Source organism: Canis lupus, chromosome 13 (assembly GCF_011100685.1).
Source record: "Canis lupus familiaris isolate Mischka breed German Shepherd chromosome 13, alternate assembly UU_Cfam_GSD_1.0, whole genome shotgun sequence".
In the NCBI taxonomy this organism is placed as follows: Eukaryota; Metazoa; Chordata; class Mammalia; order Carnivora; family Canidae; genus Canis; species Canis lupus.
Genome location: NC_049234.1, coordinates 20,153,196 through 20,166,734, shown reverse-complemented (window position 1 = coordinate 20,166,734; position 13,539 = coordinate 20,153,196).

Here is a 13,539-nt window from a genome sequence, read left to right as displayed (position 1 = left end):
AGGGAAGGGAAGGGAAGGGAAGGGAAGGAAAGGAAAGGAAAGGAAAGGAAAGGAAAGGAAAGGAAAGGAAAGGAAAGGAAAGGAAAGGAAAGGAAAGGAAAGGAAAGGAAAGGAAAGGAAAGGAAAGGAAAGGAAAGGAAAGGAAAGGAAAGGAAAGGAAAGGAAAGGAAAAGGAAGGACGGACCAAGACTGACTGGCAGGTCCAAGTCGCACTTTGTGGCTCTCCCAGCTTTGCCTGCGCAGCCCTGCTGGAGTGCACTGCAGATCCCTCCTCGCCCGGCTCTCTGATTCGCAGGGTTTGGCTGTGCATCCACTTCTTCCACCCCCTTCTCACCCATTCCTCAGATGTTTCCCCAGAGTTCCTTGCCCAGCCCAGGTTTCTACCAGAGCAACTAAGCGAGGCCTCCGGGCCTTACCCATCATGGGAGCTGAGTAAGGGAGCCAGAACAAGGAGAAGCTCTTAACCCACCAGTTTCTCTCAATTCCTGCCCCATGAGCTTTCTACCCCCCAGTGCTCTGCCTCCCGCTCCCGCTCCCTCCCTCCATTCTCTACCTGCAGCCCGAGAACTTACACCCTGTTGCCTCAAAATTTTTCCAGGACCTCTCACATCCTTAGGATGAACTCCAAACCTATTGACAGAAGATGTGAGGTTGGCATCTGGCCTGTCCTTACCCTGGACCGACATCTCCCCCCACCCACGTCTTCAGCCTTGCCATGCCAAATGTTCACCGCCCCTCCAGGGGGCCCCACTCCTTGTATTTGGTCTTCGAGTGTGCATCCCGTTGCTCTGGCACACTCTCCGCCATCCCCAGGGCCCCCACGCTTGCCTCCATCCTTCACCCAATCAATCCCTGCTCATTCTTTGTATTTCAAGTCAAGCCTCACTCTCTCAGGGAGGCCGCCACCCCGAGGCAAGAAAAGGTCCCCAGGTAGTCTTTCCTTACCTGTCACACACCTGTTGCACACTTTGCAATCCCTGATTTAATTTCTGTGCTTTCATGGAGAGTTGGAATTGTATCTGCCATGGCGACGGGGCTAATACCCCCAGACCTGGCACCTACTCACCCCCAGACCTGGCCCCATAATAAACGCTTAAATATAAGTGAATTCACAAACTCAGACTGAGTTTGGGCTTAATGCTGCTTAAGAGCATCTGCCTGGTTCTCTGTAGGGCCCAAGCTGAATAAGCCAAACAAGTTGAGGAAGAGGAGTATTTTCCAAACAGTGGGCACAGCTCAAGGAAAGAACAAGGGAGGCGCAGCATCTGAGGACAGGGACATGCTGGGGGGCATAACGGGGAAGGAGAGGGAGCCCCAGTCAGGATCTACTCAGAGGAAAGGCCATATGGAGAAGGATGCCTGAGCAGGAGCCATGCTAATGGGAACCAGGGCTCGGGAGGGGGTCAGGGGGTCAGGGGGCCAGAACGCCCAATGCTCCCTCCTGCCCTGCCAACTCCTGCCAGTGTCTCCCAGTAGCAAGCAGTGCAAAGTCACAGCACACGGACTGCAAGGATGTGGTCCACCTGGGCCAGGTTTTCGGGGCCCAGTGCGAGTGGAAGAGAAGAGAGAGCAGATCTGGAGGGAAGCCAGCCCCAGCAGGGACAGCCCTCCGCGTCGCCTCGGTGCCCAGAACACAGGCCGTGGGCATGAACACCTATGCAGATGGATTGGCCGAATTTAATAGAATGAAACTGAATTGAAATAAGTTGCTTTGAGCAGAATGGAACCAACCAAACTGCTGAGTAGTTTCCATGTCAAGGGTTGTCTCATCTGGGGCGCCTGGGTTAAGCATGGTCGTGGGTTCAGGTGGTGATCCTGAGTCCTGGGTTGGGGCCCAGAATGAGCCCCACATCAAGCTCTCTGCTCAGCGGGAGGGAGATGTGGGTCCACGGTAAGGACAGGTCAGATGCCAACCTCACTTCCTCTGTTTACAGGTTTGGAGCTCTTCCTCAGGGCGTGGGAAGCTCAGAGGGAGTCTGTTTCTCCCTCTCTCTCTGCCCCTCCCCCTGCTAGTGTCCTTTCTCTCACTCGCTCTCAATCAATCAATCAATACCATCTTTTTTTTAAAAAAAAGAGTTGTCTCATCTTCCAGTTATAATCATGGATATTGCATTCCTGAATTCCCATATGTGCACTCTAAGCCTCCGGCTTGATTGAGCCCAGTTTGAAATGCACCCCATCCCATGTTGTTAAAGCAATCCCAATGCATCTTGCAATTCACTGCTACATAACCTTTTATATGGCTTGATGTTTTATCTTTCATTACTGGGTCCCTCCTCCCCCCTAAAGTTTGCAAAGCATAATAATTTGGGCAAAGAAATATTGTTTCTACTCGGGGTTTCAAACCCTAAGAGGTAATATACTGTTAAAGGTTCATAGACTGTTTTTTTTTTTTTTAAAGTGCAACTTTTACATGGGATTTCCAACATTTTGCAGCAGCATCTGTGCAGCCTCCAGGTGCAGGGATTGGCTCACACACAGCAGCGCCTCATGAACACGCAGCTGGCAGTTGGCTCTGTGCAGCTTCTTGGAGCACAGAGCCATCTGAAGAGCAGCTAATGCCCAGGGCAGGTGGTATGCCCGCTGGCATCCCATTAGGAGGGCAGTTAACTGAGTCCTGGGGTGAGAAGAGTCACTCAGACCAGGTCAAGCCGACTCTAAAACAACTGGGCCCCAAATCAGTCATGTTAGTGGAAAAAATTGCCATTTCTAGTAACAACCAGATGATTGGCTTGTCCCCTGCTTACCCAGCCATGTTATTTTAGTTTAGGCCAAATCTTAAAAAAAAAAAAAAATTTAATCCAGTAATTAAACGTAAACACCATGAAAACAGTTGGACGAGAGAGTCCTTTACGACTTGGGTATTGAGAACAGAACCCAAACTATCTGTTATAGGAGAACTACCCCTTGTCAGACTTTCGGTGTAAAAATGAAAATCATAATAATGATCTCACCCAGTTCGAGTATTCTGTGTAATTAAATCATGCTTTATAATGGGATTATGGTGGCTGTAATGGGATTACAGTGGCTATATGTAGGCTAAAAAATCACCTACCTTGATGTCAAGTTTCTCTCAGTCCGGACGGATAGGACATAGAAAACCCCCACCCCACAGAGAATTAGCGTTTGATCAATCAATAGCATGGTGATCTGATCAGCTGTGTAATGCGGAAACTCCAAAAAACAAACCAAAAAAAAGTACATCATTCACTAAAACCCAGTTGGTCTGTTCATTGCAACAGCAGGGTAGAAAGAGAGATGAAAACATAGAACAAAACTTCCAAGAAACAAGTAGAGGCCGAGACAAGCACAATCAAATTAAAAAGACAAACCGAGAAAAACACAGGTCACGGGAATAAACTGGGAAACTACAAAACCCAACTTCTCTGGGGTAGGAGCACCATCTTGTGGATAGTACAGATAGTGCAGCCGAGGGTTTCTGATCCTTTCCTCCTCTTTCTCAACTATGCCTTTATTGCAAACCCTAACATCACTTTCCTGGTACATTTGCAATGAGCTGAGTGAAGTTAAATAGAGGGAAAGGCCACTGTGTGGACTGAGCTTCCCTAATTCTTCCTAGGAGAAACAATGACTCCTAGAATATTCCAAATATTAAATATTAAAAAGGTGGATATTGTAAAACAAATAAAAAACAATGAAGTTTGTCTATAAAGTTTTGTTAATAACAAGTTTCCCACAACTTATTTCTGTTTCCTTTACCTCAATTAATTCATTTATTCGTTCAGCAATAAATATTTATTGAGCATATATATAGTATGTGCCCAGGATACCATTATGGGCGCAGGGAATACAGCAGTATTCATATTGCATTTATACAATATATTGTATTTATATAACACCAAGGCACTTGCTGCCTGTGTGGAGCTTTTGTTTCAGCAGGAGATAGACAGTCAGAAAATGAGCGAGCAATCACAAAGCGTAAATGGTATTCAATTACCATCGAATGGCAATGAATTCAGTTTGCCACTGAACTGGCAGGGTGCTGCAGACAGGACGTGTGGGGAGAGGGAGGGGCTTGCTGTTTCACAGAGGGCAGATAAAAGTAAAATTGAACAGAGACATAAAAGAAGTGAAAGAGTGAGTTCTGTGGCTACAGAGTGGAAACAGAACCAAAGCCGACTAATGGGCTTGAGTCAGACACCCCATTAGAACCCCAGCTCACCAACCTTATTTACCAACTCTGTTACTTGAGCTCTCTCAGCTTCAGCTTCTCCATTGACAAAATGGGAATAATAATGCTTTGCTTTCCTTGTTACACTGTGGGAGGATCATATGGGGATTCAACGTTGTAAAGGTTAAAGGCCTATAAAGTGCTTTGCACATTGTTAGGTACGTGGCAAGAACACCATAAACATTAGCCAATAGCTATCTTTATCTTGACCCTATGAAATTAGAGACACAGCTACTTGAAAACAGCTTCTTGACTCTGATATTCTTCATGGGACTTTTCAATAATGATAGCTCATATTTATTGAGTGCTTACTCTATTCACTTTATATTAAGTTGTCAAGAAATGTTAAAAAGGGGTAATAGTATTTCCATCCTGCACATGAGAACACTGAGGACCAAAGAAGTTAAATTGCTCACTCACACTCCCTGCTCACTCACATAGCCAGCATGAGCCAGGATTCAGACCCATGGTGCCTGACTACAGAATCTGTGTTCTAATACAGTATTGATATTTTTGGTTCCAAATCATAATTTATGCAGAAAATTCTAAGATTATCAAAACCATCTTTTACCTCATGTCGTGTCTCTAAAAACTAATCCTCAACAGGCTGCACACACAAGGCAAGTGACTGAAGCCAAAATTTGAACTCTGATTTCGCACTTCTTCCAGCTTCATGGAACTCTCATTCCGAACTACTGGATTTAATCACACTGTAATTCAAATCTGAGAGCTACACCCAAACTGCACTTTTCTGACACCAAAATAATTGGTCAGTGAAAAATAAGATTTCAAATCACTGAGTCCAATTGTTTTTCACTTTAGGGAAAATAGAGAGCAACCCATTAGGGAGTTGTGAAATCGATTTGGTCAATTGCAACCACTTTCTTTTAAAAAATGGAAAAAAATAGGGATGCTTGGGTGGTTCAGCGGTTGAGTGTCTGTCTGCCTGTAGCTCAGGGCGTGATCCTGGAGTCCTGGTGATCGGTCTCCTTGCATGGAATCTGCTTCTTCCTCTGCCTGTGTCTCTGCCCTTCTCTGTGTGTCTCTCATGAATAAATAAAATATTTTTTTAAATGGGAAAAAAACGTAAGACATCACATATAGACACAGATAGTAAGGAGAAGTATTTTTAAGTAAACCTTTGTTTCGTGTGTGTGTGTGTGTGTGTGTGCATCCAGACACAACACATGCCCATACATATGTAAGTACTTAGTCCTCTCTGTATTGTAATATAAAATGCATTTCTTACAGTGGGTCTCAAACTATATATCTTGGAAAACACCCAACTAGGTGATGCTCAGTGATCTTCTCGAAGAAATGATGGGTTGTCCAATTATGCTTTTTGCTTTGCAATCTTCTCTGTTGAAATCAGGTATGGACATCATAAGATAAATCACCAACTTGAGCACTGGGCATAGTTGTAACAGCAGAATGAAACAAGCCAAATAGTGACACTAACTCTGTGGAAAATACAATGGAAAAGAATGTGCTAGGCTGAGAATATCTCCAACGAGCACATCACAGAACAATACATACAGCATGATTCTGGTTACTAAGAGAAACAAAGCAGGGAAGAATAAAAACAAGACAAAATCAGAGAGGTAGACAAATCATAAGAGACTCTTAACCATAGGAAACAAACTGAGGGTCACTGGAGGGGAGGAGGAGGGGTTGGGACATCTGGGTGATGGGCATTAAGGAGGGCACATGATGTGATGAACACTGGGTGTTATATAAGACTGATGAATAACTGAACTCTACCTCTGAAACCAGCAATACACTATATGTTAATTGAATGTAGATAAAAAGAAGAAACAAAAAAAAATAATAAGATAAATCCCCAAGATGGAGTTTTCATTCTTTATTTAGACATGTTGCTGTCACTGACAGACCCGCCAACTGTTTACTGATATGTTATCCGCAAACCTGCACCACGAGCAAAAATTTCACTCCTTTCGGTGCTATTACCCTCTCCAAAGACCTGTGGGATATTTTTATCTATCATTGAGAAGACAAGTTATTGTAGCATCAAACACATATTGCCTCATTTTGCTAATTATGAAATGTGTGTCACATACTGGAAAAAACAACAACAATTGCAGGCCTTAAAGGGACGGCCTGAGTTTTCAAACAGTAAGTGAATTTATAGACCATATGTTCAGCCGTCCTCAGGCATTTTTCAAAGTTGGAAATGTCAGGCATTTATATGGTTTATTTGTAAAGCACTAACAATAATTAGAACATTATGGTCTGATTATTTGCTAAAGTAATTTATTCAAGCAATTCAAGTGGTTGAAATTTAAGGGTGCAAAAAATATCATGCGACACCAAATAAAACTTTATTACTGTTTTTGCACTTACATAATTTAGAAACACCTATTAAAAATTTAAAAAAAAAGCTTCCTCCCTTATAAAAAGTTTAATCTTAGCTCATACTTTTAAAGACACAACACAAGGTAAAAGATGGTTTTGATAACCTTAGAATTTTCTGCATAAATTATGATTTGGAACCAAAAATATCAATACTCCAGAATAATCAATAATCAAAAACATCAATCAGTTCTGGTAGTATGGATATCTGAGTCAAAAACCAAAAAATGGAAAAGCTTAAATGTGTTGGATATTTTAGTTTCACGGTTGGCCTTTCTTGGCATCCTTCAATCAGTGTCAGAACAATTTCTAGAACAAAAGAACAGGAGTTTCAGAGCTCCTTCTCCGCTCACCCCTTCCATATCACTACCATCTTTCACCCACTATCACCATGCTTTCAATGCATAGAACCTTCTGTGGGCAAAGCAGGGAGGACCCAGGCCTGCCACCAGCCCCAACAGCCTCCACGTATGCATCATTTGCTTCTCTCATGCCTTCTGTGTCTCTGCAGTTCTATTCACAAACCCCAAAATATTGACTTCCAAGAAAAGACCTACCATTTGTTTCTACGGCCCTGATTTCCCTGATAATTTCTGATCTCAAATACTTTGCGATTCAATCCCAAGAAACAAGGATGCAATTGTGCCATTACCCCCCCCCACCCCATGTAGCTTCTGTGATAGGTATAATTGATCCATTTTTCCCACTGAGCCCAGACACAGCTTCAGAATCCTCCTCAACACCGCAGTGTGGGTTACCACTACCAGCCCAATAGAGTGGACATGAGATTAAACGTATTTGCCCCTCTGATCATTCACCATGACCATATCTAAAATCAATATTTTGGGATTCAAAATACATCTCGGACTGTCCCTAGCACTTGAAAAAGGACCAAAAATCAATGGTACACAATGTATTTGGTTTTAATGTTTGGATGAGATGGTCATAACATACTGCATAAAAAAGGAACAGATTAGCTTCTCTGGAACAAAGTCGTCATATTTTTTTTTAAGATTTTATTTATTTATTCATGAGAGACACAGAGAGAGAGAGGCAGAGACATAGGCAGAGGGAGAAGCAGCCTCCCTGTGGGGAGCCCAATGCAGGACTCGATCCCAGGACCCCAGGATCACGCCCTGAGCCAAAGACAGAGGCTCAACCACTGAGCTACCCAGGCATCCCAGTCGTCATGATTAATATGACCAAACAATGGGAAATCTACTTAGTCCCCATTTCAAAGGTTTTGTTCCATTGATCAACTGGAAATCAAACTTTTTGTCAAATCAATGGATATTAATTTTTAGGCCTAAACGAAATTGGCAACTTTAGCAATAATAATGTATTCTTTTTTCCCGGAGGATAAGTGTAGTTTAAGCCACATCTCAAAGGGGGAACCAAAGGAGTTTGCTTCAAAACGATTTGACTTCAAAGAATCTTCAGCTAGGGATGCCTGGGTGGCTCAGTGGTTGAGTGTCTGCCTTTGGTTCAGGGCATGATCCCGGGGTCCTGGGATGGAGTCCTGCATTGCACCCCCCAACACACACACACACACACAGGGAGCCCGCTTCTCCCTCTGCCTCTGTCTCTGTCTCTGTGTCTCTCATGAATAAATAAATAAAATCTTAAAAAAAAAAAAAGAATTTCAGCTAGGAGAAAATAAGAACTTTTCAGTAATAACAAGATAATACATGTAATTTACTAATCTATATTTTATATTAGGCTACACTAAGGCATTTATCCCTCTCTTACTCAAAAAGGAGGCAAGCTTTCACGTTTTATCCCCTGGAGAGTGGGCAAGATCCCCACAAAAGAAACAGAATATGCCATATGAAGAAAAGATCTGCTCTTCCCCAACGTCAGCATTACACAGAAAACAGTATTTGAGTTTCTTTTAGAAGGGAGAGGTTTAGTTTAGATGTACGTTGGATACATTGATTTGGGGAGAGCAACTGGATCCCCCTCTCCCAACTAATGACACTAAATGCAGAAAAGTGACAGGAGCATAAATGTGCCTGAGTTAACTAACAGCTCTCAACCTACACGCTGTGCCTTCGCAGTCAGTGCACTTACCTAGAGTTTGAGTCTTCATTTTAAAATGGAAAAGGTCATTTTGAGGATTAGAAATAATGTACACAAAGTCCGTAGCACATAGTAGGTGCTTGTGTCACGACAGCTTAGTAAAATAGTATTAGGCTTTGCTCCTATTGCTGCAGGGCCAGAAAAGTGTTTTGTCAGGTTCGCTGCACTGAACAACTCCAGGGGGCTCCAATGACAGCCTGACTTAGGCGATTGGCATCCCATGGGGTCAGCTCAGTCTCACCTTCGTTCCTGCACGTGAGATTCTACTGTCTGGCACACAGAGCTATTACTTTCTCAAAAAGAAAAATTAACCCCAAAACCAGACATTGAGAATTAAGAGGAGGCAGGTGGCTTTCCCTGGAATAAAAGATGGAGAAAGCGGGATCCCTGGGTGGCGCAGCGGTTTGGCGCCTGCCTTTGGCCCAGGGCGCGATCCTGGAGACCCGGGATCGAATCCCACGTCGGGCTCCCGGTGCATGGAGCCTGCTTCTCCTTCTGCCTATGTCTCTGCCTCTCTCTCTCTCTCTCTCTCTCTCTGTGTGACTATCATAAATAAATAAAAATTAAAAAAAAATAAAATAAAATATTGTAGTTTTAAAAAAAAAAAAAAAAAAAAAAAAGATGGAGAAAGCAGTTTGGGGGTTATTTCCACAAAGGGCAGATGCCCTCTCCTCTGACACTCCCAGCCCCAAAATGACATGACCTCTTTTGTGGCAGCTCAAGGATGTTAGAGCATGGACCAGTAAGAGCCACAGCCCGGGTTTATCTGAAAATAATCACCCTCAAGACACCTCATGACCCGAGACGGGACTAAACTCAAGGGTATCCTTCCCAAGTCTTCTGCACTGAGAAGAGCCCCTGGAATATTTTCCTAACCCTGGAGTGGAAAAACACCTCCCAAATCCGAAGATTTTGTTTCCTGCTGGGCAGGCTGGGCCACAAAAGTGAGATTGCCTGAATTGATCCTACTGGATTTGGAAAATAAACACAAGTGGCATTTCTTACCCTTGAGTGTTGAGGAGTCAAATGTATGCTATTATGTGAGGTCCAGAGACCAAATCTGAGTTCCTGAATTTCCCCACGCAGCCAAGGACTCTATAGATCCCAGCGCAGTAGCTGGCATATTGCAGGTCCCAATACACATCTGCTGATTGAATAAATGAATGAATCAGCAAGTCCCAATCTGGTGGGAACAGATTGTATTATGTCTGCCTCCCAAAGAATTCATATCTAACCACAAGTTATTCCGAGCCCCTCTGTTTACAATTGTGCAAATTTGAGATGTCAGAGACATTATAGTCTCTGGTTCTATAACTTTTGCTAAGTGTTCTGTATGCTTTAGCAAAATGGCCTGTTGCAATTCTCTGCCAATACCCTGGAATTGTTCTCTGTCTCCCACTGTAAGATATACGGGGATTTGTAGACCCCACACTACGGACAAAAGATAACAATTTCCAGGTGTAATCCAGGGGCTTCTTTCCCTTTAATGCCAATAAAATATTACTCTCTGATTAGTTCCATTCTTATAAAATTAAATACTTCCTTCCTCCCTCCACTTCCCCGCCACCCCAGAAGCCTAGATTTTCATGGCTTTGCTGCTGGAGTGTATTAGATTCCTTTGCAGATGTACAGCCAAGATGATTTTCATTGCTGAACCCATCACCTGTATTGTCCTCATTTTATATTATGTAATCATCTGCTGCAGTTCTTGCCATCACACCTTTCTGTTCTTAATTTCCCCTTGATTTTATCTTCCTTAATTTTTTTTTGTCCTATAACCTTTTATTGATGTTAAGAACCGTAACTTAATGCAAAGTATTCGTGGCTCATTCACTCAACACTATTCTATGGAAAAGAGGCCCCAGTATTTCTCTCTAGGTCTAAAAAAAGATCACAAGACACAAAAACAAAACAAAACAAAACAAAAACCTATCATTGCCTCGCAGAAATTTTTTTTTTAAATATATAAAAGGCAAAACCACATTCCTTGGGGATATGACAAAGGAATTTCTGTGATGAGACTTTAGCTATTCCTGTGGGACTGTTAAATTAGTTCTAAATAGTTAAAGGCAGGCCTTGATACAGTAATACAGTAATTAAGCCAAGACCATCAGAAAATGACAGGAAAATGCCTCTATGCTTGTCATTGGTCAGATTCTGCAGTAAGATTCTATGGCAATTCCTAACGACACTGGTAAGAAGTCTGCATGGGCAGCTCCCCTGGTTGCATTTATAGATATTGAGCATTAATGACAAAATGTCTGACCCGAGTTTATTCTCAGAAGAAAACAACATCTGTTCAGGAACCTGGGGTTATGTTTCAAAAACAAGCCATTTAGACCTAAAGAAGATCATTGGTAATGGTAGTTCAATCCAACACACAAGAATTCTCCTTTGGTTCGGGAGATTACTCCAATGGAAAATGTTGCAACGTTTGCATTTCCTGCAACAGGAAAAAGAACTGCACCAATGAGCAAAGATAAAATCCACAGAGAGTTGTGAGAGAAGGAAATGTGGGGACTAGTGATAGCCAGAACAGGGCAAAGAGAAAGGACAGAGTCAAGGTTAAAATTACTCCTCTGCCTCCTCCTAATAGTAGCATTAATTGAGCTCTAAATTTGTGCCTGTGGACTCTCCCACAGATTTTTTTTTAAGATTTTATTTATTTATTCATGAGAGACTCAGAGAGAGAGAGGCAGAGACATAGGCAGAGGGAGAAGTAGGTTCCCTGTGGGGAGTGCCATGAGGGACTTGATCGCAGGACCCCAGGAACATGACCTAAGCCAAAGGCAGACACTCAACCACCAAGCCACTCAGGTGCCCCTCTCCACCGATTCTATATGTATATTAATCTTATAAGAAATGTTATCATTTGGGAACCCTGGGTGGTGCAGCGGTTTAGCGCCTGCCTTTGGCCCGGGGCGCGATCCTGGAGACCCGGGATCGAATCCCACGTCGGGCTCCCGGTGCATGGAGCCTGCTTCTCCCTCTGCCTATGTCTCTGCCTCTCTCTCTCTCTGTGACTATCATAAATAAGTAAAAAATTAAAAAAAATAAAAAAAAAGAAATGTTATCATTCCCATTTTACAGATGAAGGAAAGAGGTAAACAAAGGTCAAGTAACTTTGCCCAAGGTTACCTAAGAACATGACACATGTTACGCACGTGCCACGCAAATTTATTTCTGAGTCGGTTGCATGATGGAAAGTCGACTCACCCTTAGCTCTGGTCAGGGCAGAGAACCGGCCATTTCTAAAGCTTATACTACATGTGACTCGGGCATCACTTACTATCTTTCAGACTAAGTTCTCATTTGTACCATGGAGATGACCACTTCCAGTTTTCAATTCCACACGTAAGGATATTGGAAGTCACCACTCCAGCCTCACAAATAAAGAAATTTAAACAGACTGAAAAATCAACAACTCTCCTTGGATCTGTAGGAGAGGGGAGGACACCAGGGAAACCCACTGCCCCGGAGGTGGAGAGACAGGTGAGCGCAGGGAGTCACAGCAGAGATTCACAAGCAGAAAGCACTGGGAACCAGTACTGCCAGCGGCCTTGAGAACTGTAATTGATGAATTGCTGGAAACCCAGAGCAGACAACTCTGAAAGCTAAAACTCCAGGAGGAACCAACCATAAGGAAGCCTCTGAAGACTCTCTGGAATTTACCTCCTGGAGCTCAATCCACTCCAGCTTCTGGCAGTGCAAGGGGGAAAGGAACCATTTGAAATGCCCCAGAGCTCTCAGTAATTCTGAACAAAGCCTGCCCTCATGGGAAACTAGTTAACTGGAACCCGAATACCAGCATATTATCAGAGCCTCACTGACCTGACAAGAGGACACTTCCAACTCAAATGGCTCTAGCCATCTTCTCTCACCTAAGGGGTTGGGTGAGAAAAAGCCGAGAAACACTTGTGAAGTTCACAGTCCAAGACATAAGCTCACCAAAGTGGAGCCCATTGTGAGCACTCAAAGTGAAAGTTTGGCTTAACTTTACTTCTTTTGGCTTAACTTTACTTCTTTTATTGTTCTGAGCATCACATAAGATAGGACAGAAAAGACGTGCTTAGCAAATCTGAACATAAAATTCACCTCTTGATTATTGTGGCCATAGCAATAGATACCTTTTTTTTAAATTTTATTTTGCTTCAATTTGTATTTTTCCTCTTGCCACGTTATTGCACATTCCCAAAACAGCTTGAAAGGTGTTTCTACTAAATGTACGTGTGTGCGACATTCACCGCAATGTTTCTAACAGAACTCTACCAAACATCTAGGTGAAATTGAAAATTATAAACAACTATTCACAGATTCCCACATATTAAAACTTGGCAAATCATGGTTATTTGGTAGAATATAGCAAATTAATTTTTGAATTTTGCCTTCATGAATTCCCAGTCAATATAGCTCAATAGACTTATTTTATTTATTTATTTATTTATTTATTTATTTATATTTAAAGAGAGGTTTGGGGCAAAGAGAGAGAGGGAAAGAGAGAGAGAATCTTAAGCAGGCTCTACATCCAGCAAAGAGCCTGATATGGGGCTCGATCTTACAACCTGGAGATCTTTTATTTTTATTTATTTTTTATTATATTATTTATTTATTTATTTATTTATTTATTTATTTATTTACAACCTGGAGATCTTGACCTGAGCTGAAATCAAGTCAGACACTTAACAGAGTGAGCCCATCCAGGCTTTCTCGAGAGACTTTTTTTTAAATCTTCACGTTCATAAAGTACAATTTTTCAGTGGAAAACACTTCTATCAGTAAAATAATAAATAAGTAATAAATTAGAAATTCAAATGAGGCCACATAGAACATGTACGCAAACATGTATACACCATGTGTACAATATTTAATGTATTTAATATAGCTTCTGTGTATGTATC